The 14,900-nt window shown below is 34.9% G+C and overlaps 1 protein-coding gene across 1 annotated transcript in view; it reads right to left on the bottom strand.

Annotated features, from left to right (window-relative positions):
• LOC130012428 (mucin-5AC-like) overlaps positions 1 to 14,900 on the bottom strand; it is a 539,248-nt gene that overhangs the window by 248,716 nt on the left and 275,632 nt on the right. Inside the window, exons 13-15 of the mRNA XM_056100369.1 lie at positions 12,074 to 12,151; positions 10,901 to 10,960; positions 8,404 to 8,460 (exon numbers count right to left, since the gene is read on the bottom strand). The gene's annotated coding sequence lies outside the window, so the exon portion shown is untranslated. The remainder of the gene's footprint in view (positions 1 to 8,403; positions 8,461 to 10,900; positions 10,961 to 12,073; positions 12,152 to 14,900) is intronic.

Below are 14,900 nucleotides of genomic sequence, written 5' to 3'. Positions count from 1 at the left end.
ACTGAAATGAAATGAAATGGGGTTTAACATCCTACTGTTCTGCTTCTAACCTGGGCTAATGAAGACGGGCATACGCCATACAGTGTGCTATGAGGGAAATTTTCCAACTGCCAAGGGATCTTTTACGTGCACGCCAATGTGTACATGGGACCTCGGTTTTCCGTCCCATCCGAACGACTAGACAGCTGTCATTGCCAGGCCCTCCATCCTGCATCACTGACAAGGGGAAACCACGCCGGAAAATCTGAATGAACTTTCTTGGCCAATGCAGGGATCGAACACCCGACCTCCAGGCTAATTAACTACTACTCACGGGATTAGCTGGGGTGTTACAAAGAACGACAAGATGGTATCATTCATTCATTCAACAATGGCTGTTGAATGGGCGATGTTTTGATGAATTTATTTGTAAAATAGTGAACGCTGGCTGCGTTAGAGGAGAGACCGTTGAATAAAGAGATGAAACAATAGAATTTTTACAGGGGGAATTTATCGTGACCGCTTACAAACTAGTTTCGTTCGTATTGAACTCTTCAGACTGATTAGACTCAAAAGTGAAGTTCTATTAATACTATTCCGGTATTATGGGGGGGGGGGGTCATGATTTTGCTGAGTGCCGGGGTTTGGCATTATGGCTAAGTTCATGGTTATGCAAAATACCGGGGTTAGGCAAGGAATAAGAAAATATGATACATAGTAGACGTGTCTGTCCGTAACCAAGGTTTTGGGTTAAGGCGGGGGACTAGTTTCGTTTGTATTGAACTCTTCAGACTGGTTGGATAGATAGGGGAAAACAGACCCAGGTAGGGTCTGAGGGCCGAGGGCTAGAAGGGGAAGAGAATAAGAAGGAATGAGGAAAAAAGGAAAAAAGATTATTAAGGGTTTAATAGACTAGTAATGAAAGCAGAGTTTTGTAGATCGGCAGAGGTGAGCTGGCAGGCCAGCGTCGGATCCCGCTGGAGTTCTTCATGTAGGGATCTTTCCGGGGTGATTTGGAAGAGTATATCTGAGGCTGGGTTTCGGTACCTCCAAATGTCGCTCCGACTTGATCTGTTTCCCAAGTTTCTGTTTGTAAATGGTTGGGGGTAACACAGAAATCCCAGTTAGTGAAACATGGGAATGGTGCCCCTTCTGGTGTAGGTAGGCGTGGGCTCATTTGATTTGGTCACTAGTGGTGGCCACAGGTGTGGGGGATTCCACACGCAGCGTTTCCGTGGAATGACTTGTAGACGGGCGGCTGATACTTAAGTCTTCAATGCTTATAGCAATGGCTTCTTGTAGTTGGTCCTGGGGAGGACGAGGTGCCCCTTGCAATTATGTTTTCGCAGATATTCCATTCTCCTGTAAGGTTTATTACAGGTGACACAGGTGAACTTCGGTGCCGCATGACTCTCTTTGAGGTGGCGAAGTAGGTGACACTTTTTGAAGAATACTTTTCCGCATTGATGACAGACGTCCATATTGGTTGAAGAGTTGCTATGACGTCGGGTATCGTATTGTGACGTAAGGCGAGTAGCTAAACGTGGAATAGTAATAAAAAAGTGGCATAGTCGCGCTTAAAAAGGGGTGTGGTGTTAAAATAGTGGTGTGGTGTGATGATAAAATAGATATAAAATAGCGAATAGCTAAACGCAGATTGGTGATAAAAAGGGTGGCATGGTAGCACTAAAAAAAGGGAGGTAGGGAGGCTATTTGCGTACAAGGGGCAGCCATTTTGTCCGGCAGTTTTGGTCCGATTTTCACGGGTGCAACGGTGATAAAAATTGTGACCTCTAGAGGGACCACAAGCTAAAACCATGAATTTTCATACAATCAGGGGCCATAATCCACGAAGTTATGGTCCAATACATGCCAATATCGAAAGGAACCGAGATCTTTGGGAGATAGACCTATATTTCAAGTTTCGTCAAAATTGGATAAAAATTGTGACCTGTAGAGTGTCCACATACAAATTGTGGACGGACAGACAGGGGCAACGACAATATACATCCACATGAAAATGTGGGTGTATAAAAAGGGGACATAACTCTGCAATGGAAGGTCGCGGAATGCTGAATATCAATAGGGTTTGTCTTCTCATGGCCCTAATGTTTCACACTAAAATAAAACCAGCAGTTGCCAGGCAAGAAACAAACACATTTTGCAAGAGATGGACAGAGAACAAGCTAAAATAAAAAGCAATCTTATGTAAATCAGGGACCATAATCCAGGAAGTTACAATCCGATACGCCCAAGTATCAAAAGGAACCCAGATCTTTGGGATATAAGGCATGTTTCATAATAAAGTGTACCAGTGGGTATCTAACAAATGTAATGGTTTTATTAGAAAAGAGAAAAAGAGTTTTTAAATATTTTTCTTACTGAACATATAAAATACTTAATACCAGGTTTATTGATGTATTTTTTTTATTAAAATAAGTTACAAATATTTTAATGAATTACATCATTTAAGACAGACATTTTTCCCATCATTTTTTATCAAGATTTTAGAATACATTGAAATAACATTTGTTTTAAAATTTTTAATTTATTTTTGTATAATTATAATGGCAAGTGTGTCTTCTTTAAAACAGACTTAAAAATATACTGATGAGAAAAATAACAAGTTCCGAAAATTGAATTGTTCAAACCCCAGTGAAAATTTGACTAGTCTGTCCATCCACTACATTATTGAAGTGGTCTTACATTTGTTTTGTAAACTTTGTATTTTTACGTCACATGGAAATAAATTTGTTCATTTGTGGAATGGCTGTTTATGTTTTAGTATATGCCATTTAAAAAAAGCAGGAAAATGGTTTGGAAAATCAAATTCCCATGCTTATATATTGCTAACGTTTCGTCCAATTGATGTCTGTCCAGTTTTAGCGAAATGTTAGCATTATTTTAATATTTCTTTTCGGCTTCATATTACGTGATAGAATTTGAATAACTGCTGCAAACGAAGCTTGAATGTAGTCTCGATCTTCCACACAGGATACGGATAATTTGACACAGGTAGTCGATTGATTATGCCGTTTTTACAGTTGTCTGTCCAAAAATATTAACGTTAGCACTCTTGATACGTTAGCACCACTAATTCGCCTTTCTCAGCGTTATTTACTCAAGATGTATCACTTTCCTTACGGCCTTTAGAAAAGAAAACCGGCTTTCCAATTCCCAATGTATAAACATGGCGGTCGGCATTCTCGTCTTATTCACTCAATCAAAATGACTTTGACCCCCAAAAGTGCTAATGTGTCAATTGTCAGACCGATTAAATAAACCATCTGTCCTTACGTAACGTTAGCACATGCTTTAAAATACTTTTTGTCCGATTTTGAATTTAAAACTCGCCCAAGGGTAGAAATACGATACAATTTATTAATACCTTTCATTGCGGACTATTTTTATTTTTAGATAAAAACAATAATTCAAGTAATACAGTTATTTATAAAATGTCCACGTCTGTCCTTATGTAACGTTAGCAACAGTTGCATGCCCGATAAATGTTTAAATTTTAGGTTATTAAAATATATGATTATATGTTATTATATTAATCTTAAATTCTTAATATTATGCTTTATTTAGCATGTAAAAAATCTCAGTAACTACTTTTACATCAACACTATAAATAGAAATTTTCTTCAAACTTTAGTGCTAATGTTACAAATCTGCCAGAATGTCTGTCCACATTTAACATTTGCAATGCAATTAATTTTTAAATTAAAAATTAATTTGTAAATCATATCCCATAAAACTTCAGGTTTAGATAATGTATTATTACATTAAACTTTTGAAGAAAATTATTAATATATATAAGCAACAGTTAATATCTGAAAGGAAAATAAATGTGCCAATTCAAAAGAGACATTTTATATTTACCAAAATGGTCATCTTTACTGTCTTATGACCCAAAAATAATAGCATCTTCATTCATTTAACATAATTCAAAGTATATTCTACCTATAGAGATTGCTATTTATATGAATTTTAATGTGCATTGTTTGCATTTGATATAATTTCATCTAGAGTGATACGATTCAAAAAATTCCAATATGTTAGATATAATGTTCAATAAAAAAAATTATTTTGCAAAAAATTATCTTTTTTAAAATATATTTTGGAAGAATATGTATCAATCTTCCCTGAGACAGGGATTTTGTAAGAGGAATTGGAATTTCATAATTCAGATGGGATTGGGAACCTATGGTGCCCTTTTAAAAAAAAAAACATGCCATAAACATATATTTTAAGTTTCATTGAAATCTGATAAAAAAAAAATGTAACCTCTATAGGGTCCACAACCTTTTTCCGTATGGGGAATGGCCTGTTTGTCAGGCAGTTTCGGTCCGTTGTTCATTAAATTCAAACTCATATCATTATGGTGTAACGGTGATAAATTGGATAAAAATTGTGGCCTATAGAGGGTCCAAAAGCTAAAAAAAACCATGTTTTTCGTACAATCAGAGCCATGAAGTTACTGTCCGATACATGCCGCCAATATTGAAAGGATCCGAAATCTTTAGGTAGGGGTTTCAGGTCACGTGACTTTAGCGTGAAATCGGACATCCAGCGGCTGAAATAAAGCCCACTTCAATCTACGATTCTGAATTACCATTTTATGTAAAATGTATAACTAGCAATTGCATTGTAATAGTTTAATATCAATCTCAATATCTACAAAGATTCGGGCTCAAAAACAATCGAAATGTAAGCAAAATTACCGTTTATTTACAGGAGACGCTCGCGGGAAAATACCGCTCTGATGTCACGCGACCGGGGATTTTTCATTGCTACGACTCACTTCATTGGTGAATCCGCACGTTAGTTTCCGGCAGATTTTCATATAGAACCAATCAAACAATAGATAACATATTTATGATTGTTATGGTGCGCGATACCCCGAGATCCGACAATTACAGCCGTAAAAAACGGGATTTATGTGTTTTGCTGACTGAAATTTGCTAAATTTCAACTAATTATAGCCTACTTTTTTGTGGTATCATCCAGATTATAAATATTTGACATATTATCATTCAAATTATTATGATTTTAATAAATCTTAGATGACTATAACGTGCGGATTTCAGTTTTAAAATTGGTACTACAATTCTGAAGGGAAAATACCGCTTACCGTATTTTTCGGTGTATTAGGCGCATGCGTAGATAAGGCGCAGGGCGAGTTTGGCAGAGGTGTTTCAGGAAAAAATAAAAATGCATGGTTTAGGCACACCCTTCTCCAGCGCCTTGTGAAACAGGTGCCATACCATAGTTACCATACGTGATTCAAATACACCTGCGATCTCCAGTAACTGAGCCAAACTTTACTGTTTACAGTTATAATAATTACCGATATTTAGCTGTATCAAGCTTTATATATATTTCTTTATGAAATTAAACTCTATATACATTTTTTGAATTGCATAAGACTTTATATTAATTACAACTTTCAATTGAATTGTTTCATAACTTAAGTGGTAATTCTGGCGCTTGTACGGTAGTCAAATTGTCGTTAGAGTCCCGCCCACAACACAAATGGCTGTCTATTACATCCTGTTAAATTCACGAGCAATTGGCTGTGATAAATGAATAGGTATTGATGATAAACAAATGAAATAAAAAACTGTAGAAATAATTATCATGATCAGTTACTCACGGCTTAAATCCTGACTACCGGTAAAAAGAGAAACAATAATTCTAGTTTATTTTATACTATCCAAACAACTGACAATCAAACGATTGTGTCAATTGTCTTGCCCACTACACGAAGCATGACAATACCTAGATTGAGGCCATTTATATCTATCAGTATCATAAGACAATAGCATTTTTAATACCAATCAAAGAAACAATGATTTTGTGAACAACAAACAACTTCATAAAGCATACGATGACAACTCACCGGTAGATAATTAACGACACCGGTAAATTATAACAATAGGTTAATCAGTGAATCTTCGTTGCATGAAAACTATCGGTAACTTGAAACGGCTAAATATATAAGTTACAGCAATGTATAGTAAATAAATTTATTCAGAATGACTACGAGACGAACCGCTAAAGAGTGCGGTAATAGATAAAGCAAATAGATAGAGCGCCGCATGTTATCCACACATTGAGAAAGAATGGGTTAACTGTCAATCATAGACGGCGTGAAGATTTGCCGTTTCGAGAACAGGTTAGACAGAACAACTTCGTTGTCGTCGTTTCTAGAGTTTGCCGCCCACTTCCACCAGGGGTGATATCGTAGACAAGAGAACAACTTCAATTCATATGCTTGTATGAATGCATATCCCGCCCTATTCGTCAACTTGACTGACAGCACCACTGACCTTGAACGGGGATAATGGCCAAGAGTATACGGAATAGCAGAAATATATGATGTAGAATTAGCAAAAAATATTAACGATACGTATGCTATTTTTTAAAACATCGTTAACGTTGAACGGCTATCAGCCGATGGTGTTTGCATTGCCGGTTATGACAAACACTATACTGTACACGGGATAGCCTAAAATGTTGACATCTTTTTTAATTTTTATGCACGAAATAACAGAAATACGGGCGATAAGAGAACAACTTCAATATATGTCAGTTTAACTCTAATCCCACCCTTACTACCAATGACTTATATTGAGCCAATGGAAATGCTTGTATGAATGCATATCCCGCCCTATTCGTCAACTTGACTGACAGCACCACTGACCTTGAACGGGGATGTGCGAGGACTGCCGATAATGGCCAAGAGTATACGGAATAGCAGAAATATACGATGTAGAATTAGCAAGAAATATTAACGATACGTATGCTATTTTTTAAAACATCGTTAACATTGAACGGCTATCGGCCGATGGTGTTTGCATTGCCGGTTATGACAAACACTATACTGTACACGGGATAGCCTAAAATGTTGACATCTTTTTTAATTTTTATGCACGAAATAACAGAAATACGGGCGATAATTATTGACGAATTTTAAACTATCTAAAATATTACTGACAAATATAAATGGACACGAAAGGAAACAGTATTGTGTTTAATTTGTGTGGTAATTTATCATAAACTTTTGAGGTAGCGTCACCCGGTCGACATGTGTTGATTATAGGGCAGTTATTTGTTGAACTCCCGACTTCGGTGTCTACACGGGAAAAGCCTGGATTCGCTTAACATTATGTATTAGGCGCACCCCTTCTAGAAAATAAAATATTTGGTTAAAAAAGTGCGCCTTATACACCGAAAAATACGGTATGCCCTTATTTTGGTGCCATTGACTGGTATAGAGCATTTTGATTACATCATTGACGACGATCTCAGATTTTAAAATTCCATAACTTTGGATCTAATTAGAATATTTTGATGAAATAAAAAAAAAAGGGTAGCATATAAAAATAAACTATTATTATTACTATTATTATTTTATGTATATTTTCACAAAATATTTGAAAAAAAACATCTTGTCATTTGAAACTTTGACCTGAAACCCCTACTTTAGGAGATAAACCATTATTTCAAGTTTCGTCAAAATCAGAATAAAATTGTCCACAAATTGTGGACAGACAGGGGCAACGACAATCTACATCCACACAAAAATGTGGGCATATAAAAAATATGTTAAATACTGTAGCCTCTATTGCGTTCACAATCCAATTGAAATAGGGCGATAAGTGTATAAATATGAAAAGAAATGAAAAATGAGGTTTAACATCCTACTTTCCTGCACCATCCAGGCTAATGAAGACGGGGCACATGTATGCCATATTTCCAGCTTGAAGGATGACTCATTTCTATCCATAACTGCGCGATCAAGATAGTTTCTAATCAAAGATTTTAATTACTATATAAAAAACACTTATCAACACTTACTTCTTAAACAGATAAAAAGTTTATTAACCCTCTGGTGAATCGCAGCTTTAACTTGATTGTTTTATTTCAAACTGCTCTATATGTATATATAATGAAGTTTATGGCAGTGTGAAGTTACCTCGATTTTTGTTTTTGATATTGGCGAATAACGAAAAACAACTAGCTCATTTTTCAATATTCGAACTTGAATCTCAAACATGCAGATTTGATTGACGTATATCTACAGAATGTCTCCAAAAACAATTTGATTAAAAAAGTTTTCTAAAAAGAACTAAAGATATCATAAATGAGGATGCCGAAGTTTGTCTACTAGTATATTTTTCAATATTTGAACTTCAATCTCAAACATGCAGATTTGATTGACATATATCTACAGAATGTCTCCAAAAACAATTTGATTAAAAAAGTTTTCTAAAACGAACTAAAGATATCATAAATGAGGATGCCAAAGTTTGTCTACTAGTATATTCTAACAAATATATGTCAACAATATTAATTAGTTTTAAATTTTTAAAGATAACTGCTAATTTATGTGTGCATAATAATGAATTATAGTAGTACCTGTACTGGTAATGGAGCTGATACAGCATGTAATAACTGGAAATATTCTACTGTCACCTAGTATTTAAAACATTCATCATATACGTAATCATAATGATAGATTGTTGGCAACGAAACATATATGCTTACAGCAGCTAAGTTGTTTGAGGTTGTAGACAGTGGATGCATTTAAAACCAGCGGCTGCCAGGCAGGATACGCCAAGATTTTCGAGAGAAGGATAGAGAACAAGCTAAAAAAATGTGATTTTTCCTACAATCAAGGGCCATAATTCATGAAGTTACAATTCGATATGCGCCAATATCGAAAGGAACCAAGATCTTTTGGTTATAAACATGCATTTCAAGTTTGATCAAAATCAGATTAAAATTGTGACCTCTACAGGGTCCACAACCTTGATATACCATATTTTTACACCTTTCGCATACAAGCTGCGGCCATTTTGTCCGGCAGTTTTGGTTTGATTTTCAGGAAATTTGAACTCAACCTTTATTATGGTGTTACGGTGATATATTCAAACGATTTTTAAAATCAGATAATAACTGTGACCTTCAGAGTGACCACAAGCTAAAAGATAGGTTGCCAGGCAACCATAATTGTGGCAGTAATTATCGGATATCGCTGAAAATCAATAGGATTCTTCGTCTCATGACCTTAAACACTGTGTATAAATTTAAAGTCAATCGAATATTAACTTTGGCCTCTAGAGCGTCCACAAGATTTTTTGAAGTCATCAAGGGCCATAACTCTGGCAGTAATTATCGGATATCGCTGAAAATCAATAGGCTTTTTCGGCTCATGACCTTAAACACTGTGTATAAATTTAAAGCCAATCAAAAATTAACGTTCGCCTCTAGAGGGTCCACAAGATTTTTTAAAGTGAACAAGGGCCTTAACTCTGGCAGTAATTATCGGAAATCGCTGAAAATCAATAGGCTTCTCCGTCTCATGACCTTAAACACTGTGTATAAATTTAAAGTCAATCAGATATTAACTTTAGCCTCTAGAGCGTCCACAAGATTTTTCAAAGTCATCAAGGGCCATAACTCTGGCAGTAATTATCGGATATCGCTGAAAATTAATAGGCTTCTTCGGCTCATGACCTTAAACACTGTGTATAAATTTAAAGTCAATCGAATATTAACTTTGGCCTCTAAAGAGTCCACAAGATTTTTCAAAGTCATCAAGGGCCATAACTCTGGCAGTAATTATCGAATATCGGTGAAAATTAATAGGCTTCTTTGGCTCATGACCTTAAACACTGTGTATAAATTTAAAGTCAATCGAATATTAACTTTGGCCTCTAAAGAGTCCACAAGATTTTTCAAAGTCATCAAGGGCCATAACTCTGGCAGTAATTATCGGATATTGCTGAAAATCAATAGGCTTCATCGACTCATGACCTTAAACACTGTGTATAAATTTAACGTAAATCGGATATTAACTTTGGCCTCTAGAGCGCCCACAAGATTTTTCAAAGTGATCAAGGACCACAACTCTGGCAGTAATTATCGGGAATCGCTGAAAATCAATAGGCTTCAGGGGCCATAATCCATGAAGTTTCGATCCGATACATGCTAATATCGAAAGCAGCCGAGATCTTTTGGGATAAACATATATTTCAAGTTTCGTCAAAATCGGACAAGAATTGTGACCTGTAGAGAGTCCACAAACAAATTGTGGACAGACGGACAGGTGACAACAATATACATCCACATGAAAATGTGGGCGTATAAAAAGATAGGGTGCCATGCAACAAAACATATGCCCACAGCTGCTAAATTGTCCGGGCAGTCAACAGAGTTGTCACATATTTTTACTTTTTTCGGTAATGAAACATTTATAATACACTCAAATTTGATTAAGAGTAACAACTCATTAAGTAATTATCGAAATCACTGAAAATCAATAGGTTTCTCCGTCTCATGACCTTAAACCCTGTGTATAAATTTAAAGTCAATCGGATATTAACTTTAGCCTTTAGAGCGTCCACAATTGCTTGTGGACGCTGGACGGAAGGGGGTCAACGACAATATACGACCACATTTCAATGTGGGCATATAAAAACACTAACTAGCTACAGTATAGAGTAGAGCACCTACCATATTTTTCAAATTAATCAACTTCGAAAATCAAGACTTCGTTGTCTGATGAAGATAAATACTATGTATAATTTCATGTCAATTGGATGATAGCTTTTGCCTTTAGAACATCCACAAAAGTTTTGAAATTACTGATGACAATAAAGGACCATGCTTTAATGGGATCAGAGAGTGAGAGAGAGAGAGAGAGAGAGAGAGAGAGAGAGGGAGGGGTTTAACATCCACTCAACACAAACTAGGTCATTTCGGGACTAACATATGGTTCAATTTTATTTCAATAATTCACTTGCGCGTAGGGGTCTTTAGCAGTGGGAGGAAACCAGAGGACTAAATAAAAATATACTTCTCACCAAGTGACAATAGTTTAAGTGATGAAGACAAGTATTTTGTAACTTACCGTTTTCATAACTTGATCACATAATTCTATCTGTTCTCTAACTTTTGCCAATAGTTCAGCCTGAAACGTAAAAGATAGGTTGCCAGGCAACGAAACATAACCCACAGCAGCTAAGTCGTCTGGGGAGTCAACAAGTGTTGTCGCATATTTTTACTCTTTTCGGTAATGACAAATTTATAATACACTAAAATCTGATTAAGAGTAACAACTCATGAAGTAATTATCAGAAAACCATTAGAATTTGTTTGGTTTTTATAAAGTTCTGCCCCATGCTAACGTTTAGTATACGAAACTTTTAATATCATGGATTTAGCTGTTCAAGTCATAAAAATTCATTGAAAATCAACATACTTGATCGTCTCAAGATCTTAAACTCTGTGTATCAATCTGAAGTCAATCAGATAATAACTTTAGCCTCTAGAGCGTCACAAGATTTTTCAAAGTGATCAAGGGCCATAACTTTGGCAGTAATTATCGGAAATCAATGAAAATCAATAAGATTCTCCGTCTCATGACCTCAAACACTGTGTATAAATTTAAAGTCAATCGGATATTAACTTTAGCCTTTAGAGCATCCACAAGATTTTTTTTCAAAGTGATCAAGGGCCATAACTCTGGCAGTAATTATCGAATATCACTGAAAATGAATAGACTTCATCGTCTCATGACCTTAAACACTGTGTATAATCGGATATTAACTTTAGCCTCTAGAGCGTCCACAAGATGTTTTGAAGTGATCATGGGCCATAACTGTGGCAGCAATTATCGAAAATCACTGAAAATCAATAGACTTCTTCATCTCATGACCTTAAACACTGTGTATAAATTTAAAGTCAATCTGATATTAACTTTAGCCTCTAGAGCGTTCACAAGATTTTTTGAAGTGATTAAGGGCCATAACTCTGGCAGTAATTATCGGAAATTGCTGAAAATCATTAGGCTTCTTCGTCTCATGACCTTAAACACTGTATATAAATTTAAAGTCAATCGGATAATAACCTCTAGAGTGTCCACAAGCAATTGTGGACACCGGACCAACGGACGGACGGGGGAGACGACAATATACGACCACATTTCAATGTGGGCGTATAAAAAGATGTCAATCATTTGAGGTTAATTATAAACATACCAAATAACTTTAAATTGATATTTTCATTTCATTTTAGTATTTACCTTAGTTTTCTCTAGTTCTTTATGTCTGTAGTTAGTTTCTGCTACACAAGCTTTGTAAGTTGTTTCAGCTTCTGCTGCCTGTACAAAATAAAATAAATCTTATTAAGGAAAATATTTGGAACTTTACTAATACAATTTTCTGGAAAACAAAGTTTGCAATGGAATGACAATAGAAAATATGTCACTTATTTCCTTAAAGCATTTATGGCTTATCCATTTAAAATGAGATAAATTGTTCATCAACATGTTTATGCCCTTGGAAAGTTTTGGGAAGGTACCAGGAATAATCATTTGTAAAAATTTGTTAACAGAAACAGTACAATATGTGAAATACATCTACTGTACTAATATATCAATCTATGCATATAACTCTACATAAATGTCTTCAATAGTATCTGAGAAATTACGGTATATGGAAATACCATACCAAAAACTGGCACAGATTGACAGAGCCCAATTCAATATCTTTTATTTTTGAAAGAGTTTTTATTATAATATATTTTTTTTGTGGATGTTAATCAGAAATTGCAGCCAAGAGTGTGCAGCGTGCAAACATTCTGCCCTCATAAATTTTGTTGGCCTCAGCAGCATTATTTTTTAAAAATAAATTGTTTGTTTTATGGATAGCACAATATCTCGGTTATTTCTGAATGAATCTTTGTAAGGTTTTCATTTTTTGATTCTTTAGACTTCTGAGAAGGCCTTTTGATTTTTCAAAAACATGAATAGTTCTCTCCACTTTTAAATAGACTAAAAATAACATATAATGGTGTTAGTTCATTTTAAGATACCTTGTTCGATAACATTTTCAACCATTTGGTCATCAAATTCGTTTTTTTTCAAGAAAGCTTCAAATCGCCACCTTGAATACGATTTTCGCAAATTCATAGGGAGCTGATTTTTTAAATTCCATTTTGAAATTTTTCCATTGCTGAAGACCCTACCCTACTATCTGGTGACCTAATTGTTCAGCGACCTTCACATATATGATGACCTTGAACTCTCACTGCTGGATGCATAGTGTGTAGAACCTATCTCTAAGTATTGACTAACTGGCTTATGTGTTAGTATATCCATCAAGCAAGTAGAAAAGCTTAATTGTGGTTACTATTCATGGAAACTTGTGAGAAATATACGTGTTGTCAGTAGTCGCTTAAACCCGTCAGTACTTGCACCGTACGTCAGTATTCCTATAAATGGTCAGTAATAGTCATAAGGTGAGTATTTAAGTTAATTGGTTAGTATTCCTTACTTGTGTCAGTATTCAAAAATAACGTGACTAATTAAACAAACGTGAGTTTATCCCAACATATCACTAGCCAGACGCGTGCAGGAGAAATTGGAAAAAACGTGACTAATTGCTATTTTCAACTCTTAATGAAACTGAAATTAATACTTTATGATCAAACGTTTTGATATTAGTTGTTCGTAGACACAGTAACATGCATAGTGTGTAGAACCCATCTCTAAATATTGACTAAATGGCCTCTGTGTTAGAATATCCTTAAATTAGAAAAGGTTCATTGTGGTTACTATTCATGGAAATTCGTGAGAAATATATGTGTTATCAGTAGTCGCTTAAACCCGTTAGTACTTGCACCGTACGTCAGTATTCCTATAAATGGTCAGTAATAGTCATAAGGTGAGTATTTAAGTTAATTGGTTAGTATTCCTTATTTGTGTCAGTATTCAAAAATAACGTGACTAATTAAACAAACGTGAGTTTATCCAAACATATCACTAGCCAGACGCGTGCGGGAGAAATTGGAAAAACCGTGACTAATTAAGAAAACTTCAGTTTTTGAACTACCGCTCACTATCTGAGTGAAGCCGCCAGTTATCTTTGATGTGCGTCAGTAACTGGACCCGACACCAGTAGAGCGTGAAATCGTTAACTATATAAATTTCTATTGAATATTGTTATCATAGGTGATTAGTATCAGTTAAATTGTAACTTGCCCGTTAAATCGTCGCTACATTCTGAATAAATTATTAATTAATTATTTATTTGTTAATATTCTCGAATCTGGAAATGTTTTTAAACAATAATGGATGGCAGTGAACAACAGGAGTATTTGATCGCGATTTCGATTACCGCCGTAGTTTGCAGAATTATGCACAATGTGCTGAAATTCTGAGCACTGAAAAATCGTGTGAATATCTATTTACATTTGAGAAATAATAACTATTAAACAATATATATAACGATGAAAATAGTAATAACATATAAGGTACGATATACATTTCTAAAATGAAATATGATCGTACAAAAAAAAATGAATTTCATGCATACAAGTAAACTGAAATTATAAGCACGGGAGAGTCTATTAATATTTTAGAATTTTGTTTTATTTAGCACACGATAAATATTACTGATACACTGTATGCACTGTTAATTTTGTTTAATATTTCTCTTGGTGTTATAATTTAGAACGAAAGAGAATATTCCATACATTAGTAAAGTGGGTCTTGTATATTAAAACTTTTATGGGAATAAATTCTGTTAATCTCACCAGTTAATTAGCACCTTGATGTTAGTGCTCAGTAGATTAAGAATGTTGATTGGGTAATCGAGTTTAGCTTCTTGATTATTATGTGTTGATATCTGTATGGATTCAATTTGGAATGACAACTAATGGTTAAGAAAGAACAAAGTAAATATATTTTCACTACTTTTATTGAAACAAACATGTAAGATGAAATTATGAGCACTGAGGAGTCGTGTGAATATCTTTTACCTTTCAGAAATTAGCTTTTATAACTACAATTTTTGAACGGGATAACGAGTTGTTTGGCAGTTAATTTTATTACCTTTTGAAAACATCAT

The sequence above is a fragment of the Patella vulgata genome, chromosome 4 (genome assembly GCF_932274485.2).
Source record: "Patella vulgata chromosome 4, xgPatVulg1.2, whole genome shotgun sequence".
Taxonomy (NCBI): domain Eukaryota; kingdom Metazoa; phylum Mollusca; class Gastropoda; family Patellidae; genus Patella; species Patella vulgata.
Note: the sequence above shows the minus strand (reverse complement) of the source record. Positions and strands in the feature narration are given on the sequence as shown.